Genomic DNA, 12,948 nt, shown 5'->3' with positions numbered 1-12,948 from the left:
AATCAGACATTTAAAGTTGATACTTTAGAATTCCACTATGATTCATGTGCATCAGGAAAGCGTTCAAGAATGCCCAGAGTGATTTGAGCTAATAAAGGAGAAACGAAGCTTCAAGACATTTACAATCCATGTTAATCGATCGGTTTATCGAACAATTCGAACTGAACAAGCTCTCTGAACTAATGCATGTTGACCCGTCAATTTACTGCCTTTTCAGAGTATTTACTCTTTAATACCAAAATTCTTTTCCATAAATCATCTTCGTAATCATCGCTGAATAGATCTTCCAATAGTCTTTATTTCATTTCCATATTTCAACGATATCAGGAAATACATACGTACTTGATTCATGTTTTATGACCCATAAGGATAATTCATCATGTAAGTTCAACAGTGTTCCCAAACTCATCAAATCACCTATTTAATCCTCAGTCATTGAGGTTACTCAGTTCGTTTATCAGTCAAGTCTATCATGATTACTTCAGAGCTTTCTAGATAATCCAGACGTTTCTGAATTTCATATATATATTGTACTTCTGTTTAATTTAATTTGGTCTTCGTGGTTGATTTGTCTAACAAATATTCATTTCTTATTATCGAATGTGACCTAGAGTTGAGTTGAGCTGAGTACTTTCAAAATTATCATTGAACCACACTTGAGAAGACGAACACGCATTCAAGTAACATCTATACATTTCAGGTACTGACATATACACTAGCATTGATTGCTCGGCTTAATATGTGATCCATAACTTTTAAGAGCAGTACCATATCCATGTTTATTTGGATTCCTTAATTAATCCAACACTTCTACTAATTTTAGGTCATAAGGGTATTTTGGTCATTCTGGTGCCCAGTTTTATTCCATTATTTTCAGAGCTCGAGGATATCCAATCATTCCTAAGCTTGGTAATATTCTTGAGTCTTTTTCATTACAGGGGTATTCTGATCATTTTACAGATCCGGTGTATTTCAATTATTTCCTTCAATTCTGTCTTATTATTTAATTCCAACTTATCATTTATTCCAGACCTTTCAAATAATTCTTACAAAAGAGCTCCCTCGATAATTTATTCTTAACTCGAAGATTTTCAGATCGATTGCCTTCTCAGATGTTACCAATAGGTTATCAGAAATTTTATGTACAAAGACAGGATCTTAACAATTAAATACGTAATTCATTGAGTTAAGTACAAATCCTCCAAGAACTTTCTCATTCAGGGTCAACTCGAGCTATTTTTACCTTTCAAGGGCATTTTCGTAATTTTTTTAACCAAATGATTTCGGTATTAACTCTTAACGAGCATACTTATAATTTAAAGATCCTATGGTTAGTTGTTTCCTCGAACATTCTCTGATCTTGAAATGATTCCTTAACAGACTTCAAGTAACTTGCAAAATCCCTATTGAGGTTAAAAACCGGTTATCCATAATTTCCAAGTAAAACTAACATTGCTTATGCACATCAACAAATTTATCAGATCAATATGTCTTTTCAAATTTACTAATCCACTTCCAGGGACAATTCTTGTCATTTTCCAACATTAGGGTAATTTCGTAATTTTACCTAATCAAAATATTCTCATAATTTCTCATATAAGTACCTTTAACATTTAACCTTTGATGATATAAAATATAGGTTACAAATCCAGGGCTGATTTCTTTATCACTTATCACAAACTTGTAATTTAATTCTAACAATTCCTCAATCTCTTATATTAGTCATTCGATCCGTATTCAGTTACAGAATTTCTACCACATTCATATCGAGTGAATAAATTATTCAACTCCACAAAAGTGACCAACGTTATCTTATTCATGCATTTACCAATATCAACATGTTCCATAAAGCATAAAGAGGTAGTAAAGTATTACCTCGATTTTTGTGCCATACTGATCGACCATTAATTTCCATTTGAACGCCCTCGATCTTGAAATCAACTTCCAATAATTCCTCAGATGCATATCAACAGAAATTACAAAAAAAAAACGGAGCTTAATTCCGAAAAACGGATCGAATCGGGTGATAAATCAGTCAAAAATAACTTACCGAGTTCGAATTTGACGAAACAAACTTCAGATTCAGATTCAGGACGTCAACAAAACCCAAAATATGACTCTTAAATTTAATCTCACCAACTTGGTTTCTAACTTCCATCTTTTTCTCATGAACACGGACCATCCACCGTACAAATACGACTTCAAATAATTTTCCTTTCTATAAAAATAAATTATTAGAATCTAATTAATAATTTGGGGACTCAATTTGCAAAACTAAAAACTTGAAGAGCCAATAATATTTAATTACTAACACCATGGACTAAATTATTCTGATTTAAACCATTATGTCATAATCATAATAATACGAAAGCTAAAAGACAAGATTAAGTTTTTTTTAACAAACTTGGATGACTAAGCTATTAATTTCGCCTTCCTCATTTTATCACATACTCAAACTGAAACCAATGGAATGCAAGAATACCTCCCTAGTATACCAATTTCCGATGGCTCAAAGCACCGACTCAAATGAGCTAATAATCAATCCTCGGCGATGCCGTTTGATACGTTGACTTTCAACAAAGGTTTTAGCCTCTCATCGGTTCAACAATTGTCGATTAATTGCATATCTAAAGCTTGTAACCATTGAAGAACCCTATCATCTCTATCTCTCTGTTGAAGCAACAAATCCACGTCGTTTTCATCAACGAATATGTCCGTCAATCGTTCCGCGAGTGTGATTCAATTCCTTATCTCACCGTTTTGTCTCGTGCCTGATCCAGATCCAACGCCACACGAGGTCTGAACAACACCTTCCTTTCATTCTTTTGATATGTTTCTTGATCTCTTGAGCACAAGCTTCACCGTGCATGTAAACTTTCAAGATAACCTCTTGAGGTTATTGGGCAGATTCTCCTTTAGATTCATCTCCTTTCTTTGCATCTTCTTCAACCTTTTTCTGCTCCATGGTCCTGACGACGATTAAAGAGATTGACGAGGCTTATCTTGGGTCAACTATTAAAAACGTTTGTTACTGTTCCGGCTTACGCATGACTTTGGCACTGCTCGTGAAATCGACGAACTCGGCTCGGTGATTGCTTAACAGCTCGAACCCTCTCTCGACCACTAACTGAAGGTTCTTTTCGGTGTTTTTGTCGATGTTAACAGCCCATATTAGCTTCTTCCTGCATATAAAATTCTGCTTCGATGTCCTGTTGTGAAATCCGCTCACTTCCACCACATCCAGCCCAGTAAAAGTAGTGAGGTCAATCTCATATTCTTGTCTAACCTTGACTTGTGACAGTAGAACATGTTCATCTTCAATGAAATCAATGCTGCCCAAACTCGAATCTTGATTCAGGTAGTAGAGAAGGATCCAAGTTAACCCCGATGAAGTTGTTCCTTATGAAGCTGCTGTACAGGCTGGAATTTTGAGTGGTGAGGGTAACGATAAGGTTCCAGACAATGTCATTATTATTAATCTAATCCACCCAACAACTTGTCCTCTTTTACCTACTCTATCCTCATCAATTTGTTTAATAATATAAAGATATGATAAAATAATTATTTGCCAACTAACTTCATATCATTTCACATATTTAAACTTAAAGAAATCTAACCTCATATTGGGGTGTGACAATAAGCCCTTTTATATTTGATTTGCTTCTATTACAAATCAATCACAATCTGTATAAATCACAAATTCATAATAATCCATATGTTAGTATTTTACTAACATAAATACATTCCATCATATCTCCATACTATATTTGAAATTCATCATCTATCAAAATATTTAACTCTTAATAATTCCTTATAACATTGGAACCAACTTTTCCCATTTACTCAAAATGGTCTTCACCATTTTACCTCTTAAATTCTTAATACCAATAATTCCAACATTGAAATTATTTCCATTCAAATGCTTTTACAAAAGCATAAATACATTTAAGTACCCCAACTATGCAATTGTTGTACTTAAATCACCAATCATTTCAATCTTCCCAAAATAATCAATTTCACATTTAACACTCTTTTCAATTCTCAAACAACAATTCCAGCATAGTACATCAATTATACAACACTTATACAATAACCCATCAATTTTCCAGAATTCAGACAACTCGTACTACCCTTAAAGAATCATTATTCTGTATTGATATAGACACTGGAATTCAATTCCGTTTCTTCCGTTAAAAACTAGACTCGAATACGAATCTATCCATATAAAAAACTCCTTCTAATTCATTCTGTACAATTTATGGTGAATTTTCAAAGTTCACCAACAGAATCTGTTTTGTACAGAATTTTGCTGTCCGATTTTTCTGACCTTTCCTCAGTTAAAAATTCATATATATTAGTATACAACTTGAAATTGATTCCCGTTTATTTTAAACAAAACTAGATCCATATATGAACACAATATATAAAATTCACCTCCAAATTATTTTTATATATTTTCTGGTGAATTTTCGAACCTACTGTAATTCCCAAAATCTAAACTATTTTTCTTTAACCTCGTCCTTATGTTATTCATCAATTCATACAACCTCAAAATCATCAATAATCATCATCAATTTAACAACCATAGTATAAACCCAAATTTCCAGATTTGGGGATTTTGAAATCAAGCAAGATAATCATGCAATATTGGAACCAAATGATAGCGCTTTTCTCTTATATCACTTTCCTATCTCACAACATAACTCCAATTCCAAAGGAATTAGCTAAAAATTGAAAATGAAATATTTTCTTACCTTAAAGCTTTCTCACGTTCTTGTGCTAGAGAAGAAGAACACTTTGGCATGATATGTTTGATTGATATCATGCTTTTATCCTTTAGTTTATTATTTAATGAATATTAAATTCATTAAATTGGTTAAATACCAATCTAACCTTAATGAAACTTTATAATTACCAAAGAACCTAAATACTTATTCTTATCTCCTTCCAAATCAGAGAAATATCAGTTTTTTCATCTTATAATAGTCAAAGATGAACAATTAGTCTTGCACTCTACCGTTTTGCCCATGAATTTGCAAAACTTGCGTTTTAGTCACTAAATTTCACAGTTTCGGTTAAATCTGAAAATTTGCACATTTCCAGACCAAATTTCTCTGATATAAAATATTAAAATAATATTTTCAACCATTTTATAACATCCTTCAAATTTTTGTAAAATTCCAATTCGATCGGAATTTACCGATTTCTTACCGGCTTTAACTCTTTCTTTACAAAATTCCAAATCCAGCAATATGATTTCTACAAAACTCCACTCTCAAGAGTAAACCATCTATTTATGGAATAAAATTCTTTTTAGGAAATTATCACTTAATTCCCTAAACATTTTCCCAAATTTTATACTTTGGCCATCAAACTTCCAAAATTTACATTTTGGTCATTATCTAAATTTTTGGGGTATTACAATTCTCCCCTCCTTAAGAAAATTCATCCTCGAATTTTAAAACTTCCTATGAAAACCATAACTTCACTTTTATGAGGATTGCACTTTCTATTGTAGATTCATAACCCTAATTTAGGGTTATACGAACTGGTAAGACATAATCTCGTCTCATACAAAAACTTCTTCTGTCAACTTCTTGAATTCCAAATTTTTTTTCTTTACTTTGAGAATTTTGTAAAGATCATGCACATTATTATATTTTGAACTTGTTTAATCAAATTCTTCAATCTGATTTAAAAATATCTACACATTTTCATATCATCTTCTCTATCCCAAGTAACGTCCTCTACATTATGATTTTTCTGAATCACTTTAACTAGAGAAATCATCTTGTAACGCTTTGATTTCTCGAGCTAATATCCAAACTGATTTTTTTTATAATCAAATCTGGTCGGCTCTTAATTTCCTTTGATGAAATAACATGTGAAAGATCCAATCAATACTTTCTAAGTATCGACACATGAAAAACATTGTGTACTTTGTCCAACTCTGGTTCTCCATTACCTCCATAATAAATGCTAACTGATAATCCATCAGTCTAATTTTTTTTTATCTCATAAGATCCAATGAATCTTAAGCTTAGTTCTTCTTTGCCTTTTTGAGCGCACAATATTTTTTCCCAAAATGATACCTTGAGAACTACTTTATCACCTTCATAAAATTCAATCTCTTATCACTTCAAGTCTGCATAAGACTTTTGCCAATTACATATCATCTTGATATTTTCTTGAATTATCTGTACTTTATCATAAACCTCTTTCAATAAATCTAGGCCAATAAAAAATTCAATCTTTTAATTTGAACCCATTCAATGGTGTTCGACATTTTCTCCCATATAAAACTTCACACGGAGTTATCTTGATTCTTAATTTAATAATGTCATTGTAGAAAAATTCTACTAAAAACAATTACTTTTCTTTTCCCATGATTCCTTAGAATCAATCACACATGCTCTCAGCATATCTTTTAATATCTGAATAGATTTTGTTTTTAATTTACTATCCATCTGTGGATTAAAGATCATACTGAAACTAAATCAAATACCCAACACTTTATGCAAATATTTCCAAAGTCTTAAAGTGAACTTTGGATCTCTGTTGGATATAATGGATACTTGTATTCCTTGTAATCGATCTATCTCCTTGATATACAACTCTGTATATTTATCCAATGCATAGTCCATTCACATCGGAATAAAATGGGCCGATTTAATTAACCGGTCACTATCACCCAAATGAAATCCTTTTTATTTGATGTAAAAGGTTGTCCAATAACAAAATCCATAGTGACTCTTTACTATTTCCACTTTGGAATAGAAATCAGTTGCAACAATTACGAAAGCACTTTATGCTCAACTTTTACTTGTTGACATGTTAAACATATATCAACTAACTCAATATTGTTTCATTTCATACTTGGCCACCAAAATGACTTTTTACATCATGATACATTTTTTCCCACCTGAATGCATAGTCAATGGACTATAATTTGCTTCAGAAAGAATATCTTTCTTCAATTCCCCATTATGAGATGTATCACTATACACCACATACTTTTTATTCAATTCCAGTTGTACCAACACTGGTGCTTTTGTTAAAATATTCTTTAAAACTGTAAAACACTCTTGACATTTCTCAGTCCAAGCAAATGAAACATCCTTTCTCAAGAGCTTGATAAAAGGATAAGCAACCATCGAAAAGTTTTTCACAAACCTTCGATAATAACCAAGAAGAGCAACTTCTGATAGCCAAAACTCACACTTTGACATTTTGGCATAAAACTTTTTACTCTTAATTATCTCGAGCACAATACAATATGAACATCATGCTCTATCTTCGTATTCGAGTATACTCGAATGTCATCAATACAACCACCTCAAATTAATCCAAGTAAAATTGAAATACTTGATTCATCAAGTCTATGAATGCTACCTGAGCCTTTTTCAAACCAAACGGCTTTACTACGAACTCGTAGTGTCTATACCGTTTCTTGAAAACTATCTTTGGAACATCTTCCTCTTTAAAATTTAACCGGTGATATCCCATTCGAATATCAATTTTACAAACATTATTGCTCCTTTTAAGCTGATAAAACAAGTCATCAATCCTCAAAATAGGATATTTGTTTCTGATAGTTACTTTGTTTAACTATCAATAATCTTTTCAATAATCTATGCATAGTTGCATATATCCATTTTTTATAACCAATACCTATTTACCCCATGGTATAAAATATTCAGTCTAATGCATCCTTCATCTATCAATTCTTGCATTAGTTCTTTATTCTCTTAGTTCAATCGAAATCATTCGATATGAACCCATAGATACAAGATTAATGTCTTGATAACCATCAATATTGAATTCTACCTCTCAATCTGGAGGTAACCCATAATAATAAATCTAAAAAGACTTATGGAAATTCCCAAGTTATGGAAATATCATTTGATCTTACTTCAGATACTTGAGTATCTATTATCTTAGCTAGAAAAGCTATGCATCCTTTTTAAATCATCTTAATCGTAACCATTGTTGATATCACTTATTGATGATTTCACTTTTTCATCAATCATTAAAATTTTTAATTCCTCTGCATTTTTTTTCACTTCTTGTGACCATTAACCCAACCTTATTACAGAGACCACCAACTTATGATCAAAATGGTCTAAAACTCGTTAATGATAATCCCATCAGATTCATCAATAACATAAGCTTCTGAATCTTTATCAGAAATTTACTATTTGTCCTTCTAACCCTTGTGTCATGACCGTGACCATGACCATGACCCATAGGTCTTCCACAATAATATCACTCGATATCAAGTAGAATTGAATATCTCTACTTTGGAATTCCTTATTTCATATTAAGGAAATCTGTATAACTTATCCAGATCCATAGGAATTATTCTTGAACATTTACAACATTTTCCATCTCAAATGAAAATTTCATTGCTCACATCATTCAATAAGAAAACTTGATAAATTTGTAGCAATAACTTCATAGAAATTAATGCTAAAATCATACTAGTAAACAAATTTACTCTTTTTCTTATCATTATGAACTTGACACTTTTAAAGTTCTTGAGAATCCATCTCAATCTAAACAATAATTCATTGTAGCATGGAAAGTTAGACAATCCATTTTCACATATTTACCTTCACAAGGTAACTCTATCCAATTTTATGGACTTGATATCCATTTTCAAACCAACTCATAACCATTTGATTTACTAATAATTCAACTTTCTTTAAACATTTAGCGGAAATCATATTACCGCTTATGTATTTCCTCTTGCTCAAATCAACAATGCTTTTAACAATTTATTGCCTAGCTTAAATATTTCTCACTTATTTAAGCTTACCTGGAGAACCTCAGAATCATCACTAGATTCAGAAATCTCCTATGGATCCTCATCCGATTCAACTTTTCTTGTAAGTCATTCAAACTTTTTAATAGATTCTTTCCACAAAATGGAGAAAAATCCTTTATAACATCCACCCTTCTAAGGTGTTTTAAATAAGTCATATATGTTCCCTTTTTGTTGATTTCAATCTCGACATTCTTTTCAACCATTTCGACTTTATTACCTTTGTCTTTAATTTCAACATCTGAACATAGTCAGAATCATCATACATTATTAAAAGTAACTTTACTCCCAATAAATATTATCACAGTATATATACAAATATCAGTAACTTTTGACATCCTAGTGGTATGTATACACTTTTTAACTCAAAAAACAACCTCGGTTTAGTCCTAGAATCGGCTAAACCTGTAGCTCTGATGCCAATAAATGTAACACCCGTAACCCATATATTTATACCTATACAGATTACGGATGTCACCTGTATTTTCTAAAACCATTTTACGATTCGAAAGCAATTTAAAATTTATTTTCTTAAAATAGTAAATGATATTATAAAATTATCATATCATAAAAATTACGTTTCGTTGTAACCAATTTAATTCAAAATATTTTTAATTATGAATAGTGAATAGTACCCGAATAGTGAACAGTGAACAGTGGGGGAATCGATTTCCTGTAGCAGGGGAATCGGTACCCCTTTTTCATACTGGAAATTTTGGTTTAAAACGGGTTACTGTTCATGCTACAGTAACTTTCGAAAATTTACATATAAAACTCATAAAAATTAACCTTTCATCACTATAAAATTTCCCAAAAATTTACTCAATAATTAAATTAAACATTTCCAAATTACATGCCACTATCTAAAATCAAATTTCACAATAGGATGTCTTACTGATATTGAAATATACCTCTCGATGCTTGATGTCGTTCTGAACTCTTTATTCTTATTCTTTGCTTTTTACCTACGCATGAAAATCATCACACGCTAAGTATAAACTTAGTGAGGCAATTAAAACAATATATAGTGCAATACAATTCATGCATGAATTTAGATTTCAAATCCAATGCCATAAAACCATGCTATTAGCATCTTCAATATTTTACCATGATCAATATAATATAAATTTCTTACCTTTTATCCCATAAGCTCATAAGCTTATTTTTACCAAAATACTTACCATTTAAAATTCCATAAGCTCGTAAGCTTATTTTTTTTCAATATACTTGCCATTATTCCGTAAGCTCATAAGCTTATTTGCATGGTTACTATTATTAACCAATAAAACATAATCCATAGTCAATAAATCGTAGACAATAGCCCAATATAACACCCTGAGGACCCTGGGTATACGAGTAAAATACCTGCACCGTAGTGCTAAACCTGCACTAAACTTACACCATAGTCCTAATCCGGACAATATACATAAGGTCGTGCCCACCACCTACACTAAGCTTACGCTATAGTGCTAAACCAGACATAAACCTGCACTTAGTGTCCTTACACACTATAGTGCTAATATAAACCTGCAGCTGCTATACTCTATGGCATGCCAACTATACGTTGTCCCTCAATGACTTACTTGGGCATATAGTCTATTTTATTCAATTCATCCATGGCAAAATATATTATCAATCTTTAACATTGGGCAGTTCATACCCGAAAACTTTCATGGTAAAATATCACATTTTTCATAATCAATGCATTTTGATTTCATACCGTGACATTTAAATGTCATGTCAATTTATAAAAACATGACATAATTTCATGCTGATATAAACAAGGTTGACTTATCGCAAGTCTTCCTTATGATGTATAAAACATCCATGTGTAATTTCATGCATGTATTGCACTCACCTTGACACTTAATGTCTTTCAAAATATATGAGCCACAATATTGTCCACAATAAGCCCTTTTATATTTGATTTGCTTCGATTACAAATCAATCACAATCTGTATAAATCACAAATTCATAATAATCCATATGTTAGTATTTTGCTAACATAAATACATTCCATCATATCTCCATACTATATTTGAAATTCATCTTCTATCAAAATATTTAGCTCTTAATAATTCCTTATAACATTGGAACCAACTTTTCCCATTTACTCAAAATGGTCTTCACCATTTTACCTCTTAAATTCTTAATACCAATAATTCCAACATTGAAATTATTTCCATTCAAATGCTTTTACAAAAGCACAAATACATTTAAGTACCCCAACTATGCAATTGTTGTACTTAAATCACCAATCATTTCAATCTTCCCAAAATAATCAATTTCACATTTAAAACTCTTTTCAATTCTCAAACAACAATTCCAGCATAGTACATCAATTATACAACACTTATACAATAACCCATCAATTTTCCAGAATTCAGACAACTCGTACTACCCTTAAAGAATCATTATTCTGTATTGATATAGACACTGGAATTCAATTCCGTTTCTTCCGTTAAAAACTAGACTCGAATACGAATCTATCCATATAAAAAACTCCTTCTAATTCATTCTGTACAATTTATGGTGAATTTTCAAAGTTCACCAACAGAATCTGTTTTGTACAGAATTTTGCTGTCCGATTTTTCTGACCTTTCCTCAGTTAAAAATTCATATATATTTGTATACAACTTGAAATTGATCCCCGTTTATTTTAAAAAAACTAGATCCATATATGAACATAATATAAAATTCACCTCCAAATTATTTTTATATTTTCTGGTGAATTTTCGAACCTACTGTAATTCCCAAATCTAAACTGTTTTTCTTTAACCTCATCCTTATGTTCTTCATCAATTCATACAACCTCAAAATCATCAATAATCATCATCAATTTAACAACCATAGTATAAACCCAAATTTCCAGATTTGGGGATTTTGAAATCAAGCAAGATAATCATGCAATATTGGTACCAAATGATAGCGTTTTTCTCTTATATCACTTTCCTATCTCACAACATAACTCCAATTCCAAAGGAATTAGCTCAAAATTAAAAATGAAATATTTTCTTACCTTAAAGCTTTCTCACGTTCTTGTGCTGGAGAAGAATAACACTTTGGCATGATATGTTTGATTGATATCATGCTTTTATCCTTTAGTTTATTATTTAATGAATATTAAATTCATTAAATTGGTTAAATACCAATCTAACCTTAATGAAACTTTATAATTACCAAAGAACCTAAATACTTATTCTTATCTCCTTCAAAATCAGAGAAATATCAGTTTTATCATCTTATAATAGTCAAAGATGAACAATTAGTCTTGCACTCTACCGTTTTGCCCATGAATTTTCAAAACTTGCGTTTTAGTCACTAAATTTCACAGTTTCGATTAAATCTGAAAATTTGCACATTTCCAGACCAAATTTCTCTGATATAAAATATTAAAATAATATTTCCAACCATTTTATAACATCCTTTAATTTTTTGTAAAATTCCAAATCGATCGGAATTTACCGATTTCTTACCGGCTTTAACTTTTTCTTTACAAAATTCCAAATCCAACAATATGATTTCTATAAAACTCCACTCTCAAGAGTAAACCATCTATTTATGGAATAAAATTCTTTTTAGGAAATTATCACTTAATTCCCTAAACTTTTTCCTAAATTTTATACTTTGGCCATCAAACTTCCAAAATTTACATTTTGGTCATTATCTAAATTTTTGGGGTATTACACGGACCGTGACCCGTTAGCTATTTGGAGCTAAGAACCAACAATATTAAAAAAATTGGAATCGAAATGGTAGGGTATGGAACGTGACCCACTAGCTATATATGAGCTAGGAACCAACGCTATAACAAAAGGAAATGGATGAAGACTACAAGACTATCTTGAAGCCGATAAAGTTCTACAAGAGAACAAGAATGAAAGAAACCTCTCAAAGATGTTTTATATATTCAAATGTGTCCCTACAAATGATCCCAAAGGTATCTATTTATAGTATTTCTAAGAAGTATATGAAAAAACTCAAAAGATGAAAACATTCTCATCAATTTAGCAATAAAATTCACTTGAATGCTTTGTCTTCTTATCTTCAAAGTTGGATGAATATTCTAGATCATTTTGGGGATGAATCTAGACAATTTGAAGCTGATTTTGGCCTTAATTTCG

This window comes from Hibiscus syriacus, unplaced genomic scaffold (genome assembly GCF_006381635.1).
Source record: "Hibiscus syriacus cultivar Baekdansim isolate YM2019G1 unplaced genomic scaffold, ASM638163v2 tig00110007_pilon, whole genome shotgun sequence".
NCBI classification, from domain to species: domain Eukaryota; kingdom Viridiplantae; phylum Streptophyta; class Magnoliopsida; order Malvales; family Malvaceae; genus Hibiscus; species Hibiscus syriacus.
This window is presented reverse-complemented; position numbering follows the sequence as displayed.